Genomic DNA, 16,527 nt, shown 5'->3' on the forward strand with positions numbered 1-16,527 from the left:
ATGTTATGAAGGAATTAGCTTAATTCATTAGTATGTACTTATTCACACTGTCAGGAAGAACAAGAGTATTTCTTTCATTGGTTCAGAGTTTGGTGGAGTCTATGGTAAAAAACCACTACCATCTTTTCTAATTATAGCATCATGGGGTCAATTCATGATCGGGTGTAGCCAACCATAGAACCACTTTTGGGTGTGCCATAATGGGTGTCGGAAGGGGGATTATAGAATCAAGAGGTAGGTCACGATGATGTGGCCTAGCACGTGCACTCGTTGGCTTTTTTTCTTGGCATGAAACCCCAATTTTCACCACAAAATTAAAATTTTTACCAGCCTCCATGTTTATTGCACCAATGCTAGTAGCATGATCAGATATATTGTGTGGTGATGGCATGGCATACTGCATCATATTCACGTGGCATCGCTCTTGCATCATTTGAGCCATGCACATAATTCTTCGTGGAGGACATACAACCATGCTAGCCTCCATGCTTCTTCGACCACTATCATGGCCATGTCACCCCATGCATCTATTGCAACCACGTAGCATCAAATAACCATAGTGGCCCATGTCAACCTCCACGATGGTCAAAATGACCGCAATGGTTGTAACCAACCTGCTAAAACTATACACATTAGCCCACATGAAAATTTTATAAATTAAGGGTGATCCTAAAGATTAACCACAATGTTCAAGCTAGCCATGCCCACTACCATGATGGTTGTAAGTAGCCACATCAACCTACATGCAAAAGATGTTTTTTAGTTTGGGCAATTCTAAAGCTTAATGGGGACTATATCTTAACGTTTTTCAAAAATCATATAAACATTAGGCTTATCAAATAAGTGCTATGCATCTTAACAGTTCCCAATGCCAAACTATATTGGTTTAATACTTAGCTAACCTTTTGTTTGCTACTTATTCCACAATGAAACAAACACTTAAATACTAAAATGTCAATAATGAAATAGTCACTTAAATTTAGCAAAGACATTGAAATCTCAGCCCTCTCACAGGTTTCCAAAAGGCCATTTTTAAGACCAAAAATGATATCAAGTTTGTATACACATTTGTATTACCAAAAAAGAGTGCTTTTAATACAAGAAAGCACTTGCTACAAAAAAGTGTTCTTTTGATACAAGAAACCTCAACAAGTGCTTGAGTTGTTCAACCTTTCTTGCCTGTTGGTAGTCTTTTTTTGTCACACCAAGTTGAGTAATTAAGCTCCCTACCTAGCTCGGTGTAGGTGTGTTCAACTTATACAAGATTCTCTTTCTTGTAGTCTATTGATCATTCTGACGTTTCTATCGATGAAGGGGTGTCAAAAATGTTGTCAACATGAATTCTAACAAACGGGGTTCACATCGTGTGTGGGAAAATTGTATGATAATAGGTGATTACTCACTCAAGAAAATTTTGTGATGAAAGGTGATTACTCACTCAAGCACTATAAGAGATAATAGAGACACAATATAGGTCAATAAATAATGAGTAATTGTATTAATTCAAAAGACCAAACTTTAGACTCGGATCTGTATGAGAGTAGAATATCTCCCGTCTAGTCTCTAGTCTCTCCACTAGCTAGGATTCACCCTAAATCTAAAGCCAATCACCTAGAACAGAGAGAAGTCTCACTACAACAGACAATTTGTTTACTATATAGGTGAAATAGCTACCTTAGCTGAGATCAGTTGATTCCACTACCTTTTTTACTCATCCTCCTTGATTTTTTGGGCCACACTTACTAATTGGGCTATTTTCACCTCCCACCCTTGCATCCTTGTGTGATTGCTCAAGCTACAATTCCCTGGGCATTGATGTCGACCAAATCCATCTCTCCCTCTCTTATATGATTTCAACCCAACTAGCTCCCCTAGGTCGAGTTGCAACCTGAGCTTGAGCCTAACCTAGGTCACTTGTTAACCCAAGGGTTAACACACCTCAAATTGCATTGAGATGTAGACGTATGCATGTTAAGGTGGACCACTTTTTAGGTAAATAGTGGGTGTACTCTTAGCTAGTGGTTGGTACTAGTAACTGAAGTTCAAAGCTTGAGAAATTTTGGTAAAATCATAAACTGAAAGTCAAGCTCATGCAATTATGAATTGAATTGTGTGGGTGTGCATACAAGACATGACTTGATGTGTACTCACATGAGAGCTTCCTCTTCATGGATAATAAGCTTTCTCTTTCTCTCACACATATGCTTTCTTTGTTCAACAACTCTCCAACATTGAATATTTGACGACACTTCTCCCTACTCAATACTCTTGCATGCATTCTCCTTGTTGGGTCAAGTTGGCAACCACTTCTCGTAGCTTACATTAAAGGTTTCGCTATTTCTAGCTCAGAATTTTTGGCTTTTTGCCTTTATATTTTGTTTTCCCAGTCTCCATAACTTTTATTCAGCTCAGTTAAGGTTGACTCTTCGTAATATAAATACATGCAATCAAGTAATCATTCAAAAATACACTACGTCAGCTTCTCCTCAACCCAAAAACACACCTAAATGAGAACATTAGGAATGGATTAATGGGCCTCCAATGTTGTGCTAAAGTGATGCACACCCATAATTTGAGGGCACGCTTCATAACTTTTTTTTGATTTGTTGAAAACCAAAACGGATTAAAATTTTGGAATCCAAACTAGTGGGACTACTTTGGGATTTTTTAGTACGTTTTTTTGAGAAAAGAACGTGTTTTTCGAATTAAAAACTCTTGTTGACGTTCAAAATGCAAAAAATGCATTTTTAATAACTGGTCAATGTACACCGGTTGATCAGCTATATATCGCCTAGTGTATCCTAACACTGACCCGTATTCTCCTAAAAATACTAGACGGTGTTGGGATACATCGGGCGGTGAAAAAAACACCGGTCAGTGAATGACTACACCGATCGATATTCAATACACCGATCGGTCAAACCCTACACCGATTGGTGTATTGGGATTACACCAGTCGGTGTAGTGCTACACTGGTCGATGTGCACGGATAGAACACATGGCATTTCCACATCTGTCATGGGTGTCTTATGCATCTTCTTCTCATTGAAGACCACATCATGTCTTCGTATGATTTTCTTTGCTTCTGGATCCCAGAGATGATAGTCCATCTCTCCACTTTCACCATAACCCATGCCAGAAAGATGGATTTCCTAGACTTAGGATCTAGCTTCTTTCGAAGCTCTTTTGGCACATGTGCATATGCCTCACACCCAAATATACGTAAATGAGAGTAAGAGGGCTACTTGCCACTCCATGTCTCTTAACGAATACCACCATCCAAGCTCTTGCTAGGTGATCTATTGATCACATACACTGTAGTCTTCATTACCTCAACCCAAAAACCACTAAAAAGACTTGCATTGGCAAGCATACATTGCAACCTTTCCTGAATGATGCCGTTCATTTGTTCTACAGCTGGATTTTGCTCTGGAGTACAAGGGGACATGAGCTCCCTCTTGATACCACATGTATCACAGAAAAGCTAAAAGTCATGAGAGATATACTCTCCACCATTATCAATCCGTAGGCATTTACGCGTTCTACCTGATTGATTTTCAGTCAAAGCTAGCTGTTTTTGAAATGCCTGGAACACATCGTTTTTCTGAGCTATAGCACAAGCCCACACTTTCCTAGTTGCATCATCAATGAATGTCACATAGTATTCAGCCCCACCTAATGACTGTGTAGGCATGGGACCACATGTAAAGAGAGTGGGAGAGAAGTAAGGAGTCTCACTTACAGCTTTCTCACATACACAATGGGGGAATACACACAAAGGTGGAGGCTGACAACAGTTTTTCTCTTCTTAGTTGTGAAAGCCAAAAGAACTCTCTCTTAGTACAAAAGGAATAGGTGAACCCTACATATGGGTCTCAAACCAAACTCAGCTAACCTAGCTGGCATACTAACTGAGCCACTAACTAGAGTACATAAAGATAGCTATCATCTAGCTATTATTCATGGGCAGTGTACCAACCGCATCTACAGCTAACAAGTCGATGACATAAATGCACAACGGTCACCCTAGCATATCACGAGTGGAGCTCGATATCTCAACACTCCCACTCGAGCTGAATCCCAATTCCTACACACCAAGAAGGTCTCTGAACTTGCGCAGCTTCTTTGCACCCAATGACTTCATGAATATGTCAGCTACCTGATCCTCTGTGCTGACATAAACTAGATCAATAAAACCTACTAGAATCATCTCCTGCACATAGTGATAATGCACCTCAATGTGCTTTGTTCTAGCATGATAGACTGGGTTATTTGCCAAGTGTATACTGTTCATGTTGTCACAATAATTGACAATTGGCCGATCTGTAGACTGATGCATATCATAAAGTAGCTTATGCAACCAAGTTGCCTCACATGCAGCCATTGCCACACCCCTGTACTTAGCCTCTGTGCTCGACAAGGCAATTGTAGGTTGTTTCTTGTTGCTCCAAGTGACTGTAGCACTCCCAAAAGAGAACATATATCCACTAGTAGATCGTTTATCAGAAATACTACCAGCCCAATCAGCATCAGTGTATCCATGCAACTATATCTAAACCCCAGTCTCATAAAATAGCCCATACTGCAATGTGGACTTCACATACCTCAGTATGCATCTAGTCGCATCCAAATGCGGTTTCCTTGGAGCCTGCATAAACTGACTTACCAACCCAATAGCATAGCTCAAATCTGGCCTGGTAATAGTCATATAAATCAAACTTCCTACTATGCGTCTATACATAGTAGGGTCTTCCAGAAGCTCACCTGCATCTATGCTCAACTTCACATTCTGCTCCAAAGGTACTAAAATAGGCTTAAGCCTATCATCCCATATTTGGACAGCATGTCCAATCCATACTGCCTCTGCAAGAGCCATATCCCACCTGTGGATCTAATCACCTCAATGCCCAACAAGTAACGTAGCTCTCCCAAATCCTTCATCTCAAACTTCTGATTCAATAGCATTTTCACATGAAGGATATCTTCATCACTATCACCTGTGATGATCAAATCATCAACATAAATGACAAGCAGCATAATACCTTTCTTTGTTTTTCTCACATAAAGTGAGAAATCTACCTTGGAAATCTAAAAGACAATAGTGACAAGATAGTGTCCTATCTTGTTAGACCATGCTCTAGGTGCTTGCTTCAAGCCATACAAGGCTTTCTTCAACCTGCAAACAAACTTAGGATGAACAACATGAACATAACATGGTGGCTTCTCCATGTAGACCTCTTCTTGCAAATCACCATGCAAGAAGGCATTCTTTACTGTTAGATATCAATGCTCCACTCTCATGTAACTACGTGGGAACGAGCTAACTCTACTTGTAAGCCCCCCATATGAGGAGAAGGCATTTGAGTAGCTTGGTTATCTAGTAGGTCCTAGTTTACATCAGATGGGGGCCATGTGTGGCCTGATGGCTGGATGGAGTTGGCACACTACCAACTAGGCTACATGCAAGTGTGGGAAGGCATCCCTTGACTGACCACACTGAGAGTAGATGGAGCATTTCTCGAGATAGCCCACTCTCGGGTTGCTTAGCCCATTTGGAGTCCCAGATGATCCTGGATGGCTGTGGGACACCGAACAGAGTTCATAGGTCAGTTGCTCTATTTTGCGCACCGGTTCTATCGTGTGGTCGGTGGCCTATTTTGGGACCGATGCCCTATCGATTGTTTTGGGCAGACTGGGTCGATCACCACATTGGGTCTAACCAACTATGACTAGTGGCTATGTAAGAGCAAGCCTGTGAAGCCCATTTCATCACTGGCTACAGCAACCCTGATTCCTTAGCATCCAGCCTCCATCATCTACTGTTTCCAGCTCACCATTGAAGCTTCTTTCACAACAGCACACGGTTGGGAGGCAGCGCCATCTATTCAATTCTACAGTAATCAAATTTTTGATTCTCCATACTATCTGGTTTTCTCTCTTGCGTACGAGATCCTCTTATCTGTTGAGCACAGATGTTGTATTATTTTCTTACATGGTATCAGAGCCTGGACTCTAGCAAGAAGATTTGGTAGTGCGTGTCTGTTTGCGAGCAGATTGTGAGAGATGGCCCAGCCCGCAAGACTACGAATCCCAACGTTTGCCGAAAGAAAAAAGTTGGACGGCTCTAACTATCCACTCTGGCAGTTCAAGATGAAGACCATCCTAAGAGCATATGAGCTTTGGGACACTGCTACTGGGGTGGACGTGAGGCCGGTTGCAAGACCGGATCCAGCCAATGTAGGACAAAAGATAGTACCAACTGTAGATGAGATTCTCGCGTGGACAAGAAGAAATGCAGATGCGTTGTGTTCTATTGTCTGCAGTGTAAGTGATTCCATCATGGCATTAATTCAACATGTCACCACAGCGGAGGAGGCATGGACGGTCTTTAAAAATCTGTACGAGACCATGAATCAAACGCGAATTCAAAATCTAGAGACTCAACTCGCGAATGAAAAATTGTCTGAGTATGAAGCGGCAGAGAAGTTCATCACCAGGGTCAAGAATTTGCACGATTAGATGACTGCGATTGGCATCACCATCACCAGCAAGAATCTAGCACGAAGGTGCATATGGATTCTCTCACCAAAGTACGATGGTCTTGTTACGGTGCTGAATACGCAGAACAGAAATCCGCCCCTCAACTTTGAGGATTTCAGCGCGATGCTTCTGGAGGAGGAGATGCATCAAAAGATGAGGACTGGAGAAGATTCGGCCTTCTGGACCGGATCAAAGAAAGGTAAGGGTAAGGACTCTGGTAACCCATCTTCTTCTGATGATAAAAAGAGAAAGAAGAAGATCAAGTGCTTCTATTGCAACAAGGCAGGGCACAAGCAGAATGAGTGCTAGAAGAAGATTGCAGATGAGAAGAACGGAGTAAAGAAAGAGTCCAGCAACAGCACACAGGCAGTACCAGTAGAGCTATTGGTAGTAATTGAGGAGATTTGCACGGAAGTAGTTCATGTACCTGCGGATGAACCTTGGATCATTGACAGTGGTGCTTCACGCCACATGACCAGTCAAAAGGATTGGTATACCTCTCTACAGCTGGTAGGGAATGACATCCTGGTAGCAGTCGGCAATGATGCAAAATATCCAGCAAAAGGAAAAGGTACAATTGCTCTCAAGTTAGATGGAGTTGTAAAACAGTTGTTCGATGTTCTTTATGTGCCAGATATCAAGAGGAACTTGTTGTCCATTTTTGTGATTATGGATCAGGACCTCAAAGTTCAATTTGATAAGAATGGTGCACAGATCTTGGATCTTCAAGGAAAGGTCGTTTTTAAAGGTACACGGCACAACAACATTTATGAACTCTTAGCTTTTAGTGCTCGAGCTGATGTGAAGAACAATAAGCTGTGGCATGAGAGGTTTGGTCATCTAAACCTTAGTTCTTTGAAGGAGATGCATAAAAGTGGAATGATTGCACATCCGCAAAAAAACACACCATTAGGTGTGTTATCTGACCAAGTACTTATCGAATGGGTGTGCCTCATTGAGAACATTTCAATACCACCTAGGTTGAGGTGTACGAAAAGTGTTGTGCTCATCGGATATCCTTTGCATGGTCGATCGAGCATTAATTACTATTTTTGCTCTAGTGTCATGCACATCCGTAAAAAAGCACGCTGCTAGGTATGTTATCCAATCAAGCACTTATGGGATGGGCGTGTGTGATGCCAAAAATTGATATTTTTAATTTGGCATTGGTATTGTTTTTCTCTATGTTTGATAAGAGTTTGAGTATCAAGTGATAGCCTAGCGGCTCTCACTTATTTCTATTTTCTATGATATTGTATGGGATGGAGAGGATGAGTGGAATGGCTCATTGTAAATACCATAGGTATGAATTATAAATACCTTGGTATGGGGTGAGAGTTATTTGTGTATTGGATATTATGGAGTTTTTAGAAAATAGGAAGAGTGAGTCATGTAAAGAGGTGGGCTCATGTCCATGTGTTCCAATAATATAAGAGAGGTCACATGCCAAGCATGTGGAAGGCATGTGGAGGAGTGTGAAGTCAAGAGGAATCCTTCTAGTACTCCTATGTGGAATAAGGAGGATGTGGACATGTGGAAAAGAGAGGGTCCCTATGGGCTCCATGTGAGGAGACTCTTGACTTTCTCAATATTTTAAGAGTCTTGAGATCTTGTGATGGGACACATGGCAAGAGTAGCCAAAAAGGACATGGATGGTGACATATGTGCTTATGTGATTGATGGGGAAAGGAATCTACAGGCAGCAATTGTAAATGGGTGAAGGAGGGTAACAAAATCTCTGTAAAAGGAGCCCTCCTCTCCCTTGTTCATCAATCTCTTCCACCATTAGGCCTCATGTTGCTGTAGCTCTAGTCTCCCCAAGCTTCTTCCATGAGCCTTCTCTCCCTCTTGTAGATATTCTCTTATGCTCAGGGGGGTCACTCATCATATGTAACCCTATCACGTGAGTTCAACAGAAGGATATTTTTTATTTCTAAAATTTACAGAAATAAATATACATAAGGGACTATTTAAAATAGTTTTGGAAAAAATTTATAGATTTGTATAGAAAAGGGGTACATTTTATCAATGAAATTTTTTACAGATAAGGGACTTTAAATATAGGCCTTGAACGCACATGATATAGAGGGTTTATACATAGTGACCCCCCGAGCTTTTATGTAGACTCTTGAGTCCATCTTTCTCTAGTTTATTCTCTCTCTATGAGTAGTCTTGGAGCTTCCGCTCCCTCTTGTATGTATGAAACCTCTTCTTCTCCCTTGTGTTTATAGTGTTGGAGTGGATTCTCACTCTATTTGTAATGAAGGTCACCTCAGGTTCTCTCTCTCTTGAGTGTCTCTTCCCTTTTCTTTCTTTCAAAGCCTTAAAAGTTCTTTCTATTCGACTGCTCACTGTGTACACATGGTCCATCTGTTTCCCGAGCCACCATGCAAACTTCTTCCCCTCTTCTAGTCAAAATCTATGAGGGGTGGATCGTTGATGAAGGTGGAGTCTTGAGGGAGCATCCTGCTCAGGCGAAATTAGCCTGGGTGGAGGGTAGTTTTCATGACAGTTTGACCCCCTGTTAGTGTTTTGCTCATAACTTTCTGCTCGATAGTCCGATTGTAATGAAATTTAATTAGCACTAAGCCTCTTTAAGACGCATGTTTATATGTGATCAGATCTTGAATCAGATACTGCTGCAAAAAGTTATGAGTCTCTGTGTCTGACAGTCTATTTTCATGATAGTTTTTACCCCCGTCTAGTAAACTATCCATAACTTTTTGGCCGCTTCTCTGTTTCTTATGAAACATATATCAACGCGAAGCTCTCTTTAAAGTGCATGTCTCTATGTACTTAGATCTTGAATCAGATATTGCTACAAAATGTTATGAGTCTCTCTGTTTGACAGTCTGTTTTCATAACAGTTTTACCCCCTTCTAGTAAACTGTCCATATCTCTTCAACCGTTTGTCTGTTTTCAATGAAACTTATATTAGCGTGAAGCCCATCTCAAGGCACATATCTGTGCTTCAATCATGTCTCTACTGAAAGTTATAGGCCTTTGTATCTAATAATAATTTGTAGAGTGTTTTGAGCTAAGTGTAAAGGTGTCTATGAAGGAGGTGCAATGTTTCCTCGGAATCTACCCATCCAACCCAATCATCCCCTTCAAACTCCTCGATATATATCAGTTCATGTCATGTTGAGCCGCAAGATCTTCTTTCAACAACGTATCGCTCTTCTCTTTGGTGCAGACCGGCTCGCTGAGATTATGGCCTCTGTTGATCCTTTCCTTCTCCCTATGCTTGATTACAACATCACTTGGGATGTTACCATCTTCATTCTCATCTGAGGGAGGAAAGTATGGTGTGGTATCTTGGCATAAAAGCTTTTTTCTAATGTCCCATTCTCAATGATAAATATCTTTGGCTATCAGTTCAAAAGCAGCAGGAAGTGAAGAGGTGCATGAAGTTTATTAACCCCAACTTCATGTCACATCTTTTGGTGGAGACGCCGGGTACGTTTGGTATTGGATTCATCCCACCTTACTAAATGGTCTCAGGTGTACTTGATTGCATGTTATGCCTAGAAGAGGCATGTGTTTTGATGAGATAAAGAAGATGCCTGAAAGAACTCCTTTAGAAGAGATTGTAACCCGTTTAAGAGAACTTGAAGATTGTGAAGGTGATGCTCAAGCTATTCGCACAGTCACCATGATCATAGCCTTTATGTTTGCATTGTTGAATATGTTGGTGAATCGACAACACCGGCAGCAAACACAATGATAGGTTGGGGATTGTTCCATGCACTAGCAGCTTGGTGTGAAGAAGAGTTGAGTCTTTGGGTAGTTTTTGACTATAACAATGGAGTGGTGATTCTCAATGCTTTCAACTTCTTTTGCTATGCAAATGATGAAGAGTACAATATCTTGAAGCTTTTATGTGCACTTCCTATTGTGAGAAGGGTGATTCTAGAATGCATGTATACACAATGTTTTCATGGTTTTGGTTGGTCACTTATTTTTGAAGATTTTGTTGAGGATGACATTGTGGAGGGTTTTCAACAAGTGGTTATGCATAATAAGTTGGTCTTGGTATACTAAGGCTCTGTGGGATCTTGTTCGGATCTTGTTTGGGATATTATTTGGATCTTGGTGTTTCCTTTTTGTGTTTCATCATGGTGAAGATTCCAGTGTTTTGAGGGACCCAAGGGGAAGACCCAGAGTCTTATCTTCAGGATTTTGTTCGAGGATGCCGGCTTTCTAGATGGTCCATGAAGGATCAGGCGGAGATTTTGCCTGATTTCCTTGAAGGTGTAGCCTTGAGTTGGCATGAGACCTTGCCGGACTCTACCAAGGAGGACTAGGACCAAGTGGTGGCAGCAATGAAGCAGAGATTTGGGGCAATGGAGTCGCCAAATGCTTTGATGTTGCAGTTGGACCGGTTCTATCAAGGAGAGGGTGAGTTGATCTCTGCGTTGGCAATCCGATATGAAACTTTATGGACAAAGTATGAAAGGGCAGCTTTGCGAGCTATGGCATCTGCATCATCGGCCCCTCAAAGTCTCTCAGGGATGGAGCACTTAAAGATGAGCAAATTTGTTATGGCTTTGGAGCCTCGTCTTTGCTCAAAAGTAATGAGTAAAGATCCAACAACATACGTGGAGGCACTTCGCATTGCAACCAAGAAAGAAGCTTCTCTAAAGATCGAATCCTCTTTTGTGTCTTCAACAGCTTCAACTTCTAAGGTGGAGGTAATGGGCACTCCTCAGGTACCAAAGTCCTCTGAGTTAGATCATAATATCTCCTAATTGATGGCAGAGTTTGCTGATTTGAAATTGCATTTGGTTAATGCACGACAAGCCAGAGCACCAAAGAATGAAGATAGGCCTCGAGATAGGAGTGGGGTCACTTGCTATGAATGTAATGAAAAAGGTCACTATCACCCCGAGTGTCCTAGATTGGGAAAGAAAGAAGAAAAACAAGTATCCTTGTTAGAAGCTTCTTCAAGTGATGAGGAAAGAGAGGTAATGAAGGCTAAACGGGGGCATGGTAAAGCAAAAGAAGAAGAAGAAAGCAAGGAAGAAGTAGATGAGGAACATCAGGAAGAGGAACACCGTAGTAAGAAAAAGAAGGCATCTAGAAGGAGAATTAGCCAGTCAGACTTTCCTTTAGGACAAGGAATTAGAAGCTATGACTTGTTGTCCGACCTTAAAGAAAAGGAAGCTCATATCACCTTTGGTCAATTACTTGCTTTGTCTCCAAAACTACGGAAGGAATGGGGAAAACGAGGGGAAAACTAGCAAGCACAAGAGTGTTAAAGAAGGAAAAAAAGAAAAGTGCCATTCCTGTTGTTCAAAAGGTAGATATAGATGTTGGTGATGATGTACCTGTGGTTGATGTGATCATTGATGGTCAAGTGATTTCTAATGTGTACATTGATGGAGGTGCATCGATTAATGTCATGAGTGAGAAGACCATGATAGATGCTGATTTAAAATACTCTAGTACTACCTCTCCTTATCGCATCAAATTGGCTGACAACACGGGTTAAGACCTTGGGAGTTGTGAAGAATCTAGAAGTGGATGTATGTGGAATTTCTGTGCCGACTACTTTTCAGGTGATCCCTACCAAGCCAAATGCACGTGCCTATCCATTGATTTTGGGAAGGCCTTGGCCCGGGGGATTCACAGGGGGAAACTTATGATATCACGTGAGTGTACAATAGGGGGTTTTTTTGAAATGAGGCATAAGCTTATACATTAGGGGTGGGGGCCCTTTTTTTTTCCCCAATATTGAATTTAAGCTAGGGGGACCATGTCATATTTAAGAAGGGGGGACATAATATAGGTTACCTTCGGTAACTAGTCCAAACAAGTTTGATTTTGTGTATGGTTTTAAATAGTCATAAGGAAAGTAACCTAAATTTGCTTATTGTGTAATCTAAATGCTTGAGAGAGAATGTAGATTTAAGGAAAGGGGGGACATAATGGAATTTTGGTGGTATCTTATAAGCTTAAATAGGGGTGATTTGTCATCCTACGTGGATCTTAAATAGGGGGTTTTCTTGAAGTTCATGCACGCAGGTGACGTCCCCCTTTAATGAAGAGTGAATCCCCCAGGGGCCTTGGCTGCGTAAGGTGAAGGCTGTTCAAAAGTGGGATACTAGAGAATTGATTTTGCAGGGAAATGATAAGAAGGTGCGCTACAACATCAGATGCCACAAAAAGGAAGTTGTCAAGGAGGAGTCTTCCACATCAGAGAGTTCAAGCTCTGACTTAACCGATGAAGAAGAAGAGACCACCGGGTGTAGCTCCGAGGAGTCCAACTCAGAGGGTGAGGTGGAAGGAGTGGCCTTTGGTCTTTGTCTTGGTGCTGATCGAGATGAGTCAGGAAGGAACAAGGTGGTGGTGCAAGAAGATCTTGTAGAGACGCTTCATGTGGAGGATGTGGAGCACACTAAACAATGCCAACACAATGAAAAGCTTCTTGGTGATTCTCTATCAGGTAGTGAGAAGCTCCAGTACTTGGATATGCTAGATGATTTTCCATGTCTCTTTGCAACAAGCTATTCACAGGTTCGTCCAGTCTCTCTTGTGGAGCACAAGATTGAGTTGAAGCCAGAAAGCAAGCCAGTTGTGCAACGCTTAAGGCGATTGGGGGTGATCCAAGCTGAGGCACTAAAGAAAGAGGTACACAACTACTTGAGGCGGGATTCATCTTTCCTGTTGATGATTCCAAATGGATATCTCCTGTAGTTGTCACACCAAAGAAAGGAAATAAATGGCGAGTTTGTGTGGACTTTCATCCTTTGAATGCATGCACTAAGAGGGATCATTTTCCTTTGCCATTCCAAGATGAAATACTAGACCAAGTAGCAGGGCATGAGATGTATTCTGTATGTGATGGGTATTCTGAAATTCGTATTCGGGAGGAAGATCAAAACAAAATATCATTTGTCACACCTTGGGGAGTTTTTGCTTACAGAGTGATGCCTTTTGGGTTGCCCAATGCACTAGCTACATTTCAAAGGTTCATGAGTCAAGTTCTTGAGCCTTACTTGGGAAAGTTCATAAGGGTGTTTTTGGATGATTTTTGCATTTATTCTCGGTGCATAGATCACATGGAGAAGTTAAATATGGCCTTAGCTAGGATTGATGAAGCAAAAGGGTGTCTAAATCCTAGCAAGTGTCATTTGGCTCAAACAAAAGTAGTCTTATTGGGGCATATTGTGTCTAAAGAAGGCTTGCAAATGGATCCTGACAAGGTTCAAGCAATCATGGCATTGCCAAGTCCTGAGAGTGTCACTCGTGTTCGCAGAATTCTAGGAAAGAGCAAGTATTATCAATGCTTTTGTGATGATTTCATAGAGATAGTGCATCCCATGAACTTGTTGACAAGAAAAGGAGTTTCTTTCCAATGGGGTGGGAGCAACAAGAGTCTTTCCAACAACTTAAGGAGGCCATGAGTAAGGGCCCAATATTGAAGCCCCCTGATTGGTCTCAAGACTTTTATGTAAATCCAAGTGTATCTTTGCATTCAATTGGTGCTATATTGCTACAAAAAGGAGAGGCAGGTAGAATACAACCCATCTATTATGCCAGCCGACAGCTTACAGATGTGGAAACAAGGTATGAAGAAATGGAGCAGCAAACTCTCTCTTTGGTGTTTTCCGTCAGAAAGTTTCCGTCCTATTTATTACCTCGACCATTTTTCTTCCTTACCTCTCAGTCTGTATTAGCATATCTAGTTCGCAAGCCTAATCCTGGGGGGAGATTTGCAAAATGGTTGTCAGAGCTTCAAGAGTTCTCTTTCTCTTTTGTCACTGAAAATACCACTAGGTCCACTATCGCAGATTTGCTCACAGGGCGGGAGGATCTAGGAGAAGAAAAGAAATGTAAGGAGAACATTAAAGATGAAAGGGATACACCACCAACAGCTGTTGTTTTGTATTTTGATGGGGCTTTTAGTCCTTCATGCCAACAAGGAGCCGTGGGGATAGTCTTGATGAATCCTGAAGGTCAAGAGGTATGGGCAAGAGGACAAGAGCTTCCAGGTATCACAACTAACAATGCAGCTGAGTATAATGCTTTGATTCTTGGTTTGGAGGGTTGTCTTCAAAGTCAAGTTAAAGAATTGGAAGTAAGAGGAGATTCTCAACTTATTATAAAACAAATGCAAGGGCATTACAAGACAAGAAGTTCTCATTTGAAGGAGCTTAATCAAAAGGCTATGGCACTATGTAGCCAGTTTGATTTTTGCAAGTTTGTTCATATAATCAGAAAAGAAAATCAAAGGGCAGATGAGTTAGCTACTCAAGCCATTGTAATACAAGACCGGGGGGTGGTTTCTTTAGTAGACACTGTATGGCCGGAATTGCAAGATGTTCAGCAATATGTGGAAGAAGGCATGTTTCCTCGAGGGTTAACTCCACAACAGAAGCAAAGATTTGTAAGGAAGGCTTGATTTTTTCCTAGTGATATGGACATCCACAAAAAAACACGCCATTAGGTGTGTTATCTGACCAAGTACTGATTGGATGGGTGTGCCTCTTTGAGAACATTTCAATACCACCTGGGTTGAGGTGTACGAAAAGTGTTGTGCCCATCGGATATTCTTTGCATGGTCGATCGAGCATTAAATACTATTTTTGCTCGTGTCATGCACATCCATTAAAAAACACGCTACTAGGTATGTTATCCGATCAAGCACTTATGGGATGGGCATGCCACTTTGCATGTAAGCCGATTCCACCTAGTTGAAGGTGTGTGCAAATTATTGTGCCCATCGGATATGGTTTGCAGTGTCGATCAAGCATAAAACACCGTTTTTGCCTTAGTGTCATGCATAACCATGAAAAAACACGGTCCTAGGTGTGTTATTCAAACAAGTACTTATCGGATGGGGGCTCCACTTTGCACACAAGTCCGTTTCAACTACGTTGAGGTGCGTACAAAGTATTGTCACCATCGGATATGCTTTTCATGGTCGATCATGCATTATACACCATTTTTTCCCGAGTGATATGCACATCCGCAAAAAAACACGCCCTTATCAATAGGACTTTTTGCTAGAAAACACAATTTTAGTGTATTTAACTATAAATACAATCATATCGTGTTTTTGGGATGGGCATGCCACTTTGCATGTAAGTCAATAATGCCTAGGTTGAGATGTGTGCAAAGTAGTATGATGATCGCATATGCGTTGCATTGTCGATTAAGCATAAATCAGTGGTTTTGCCTTAGTGTCATGGACAACAACCAATAAAAAACATGGTCCTAGGTGTGATATTCTAAAAAGTACTTATTGAATGGGCATTCCACTTTGCATGGAATACCATACCACTACTTTTGAGGCAGGTGAAAAGTATTGTGCCCATCGGATATGCTTTACATGGTAGATTGAGTATTAAATACCGTTTTTGGCCTTGGTGTCATGTACAACGGTCAAAAAACATGATCGTAGGTGTATTTTTCAAACAAGTACTTATCGGATGGGGATGCCACTTTGCACACAAGTCAATACTTCCTAGTTTGAGGAACGTTCAAAGTCTTGTGTCCATTGGATATGCTTTGCATAGTCGATCTCACATGATACAGCATTTTGTTCCTAGTGTTATGCATAATCATCATAAAATACATTTGGAGGTGTGTTATCTGAACAAGTACTTATGAGATGGGTGCACCACTTTGTATGCAAGTCAATAAGACCTAGGTTGAGGCGTGTACAAAGTTTTGTGCCCATCGTAGAAATGTAGATGCGATAATAGAAAATTCTCGGTATGTGTATATGTGTGTGTGTGGCAAACAATTTTGATACAAAGTAAACACCTAGTGCACAAATTATGCACTTCATACCTTGAGTAAATAAGCTCGTTGATGAGGATAAATATGCCCTTGAATAAAAGCACAGTTGTTGTATGACCACAATAGGATCGCTTTGACACCTGTGATTTTGCCCACATGTAAGTTTGCAAATAGTATAAAAAATCATATAATAATATATTAATAGTTTGCAAATGTGTATAGCAAGTGAGTAATGGG

Source organism: Dipteris shenzhenensis, chromosome 8 (assembly GCF_047967505.1).
Source record: "Dipteris shenzhenensis isolate YYH24624 ecotype China chromosome 8, Dip_SZ_1.0, whole genome shotgun sequence".
In the NCBI taxonomy this organism is placed as follows: Eukaryota; Viridiplantae; Streptophyta; class Polypodiopsida; order Gleicheniales; family Dipteridaceae; genus Dipteris; species Dipteris shenzhenensis.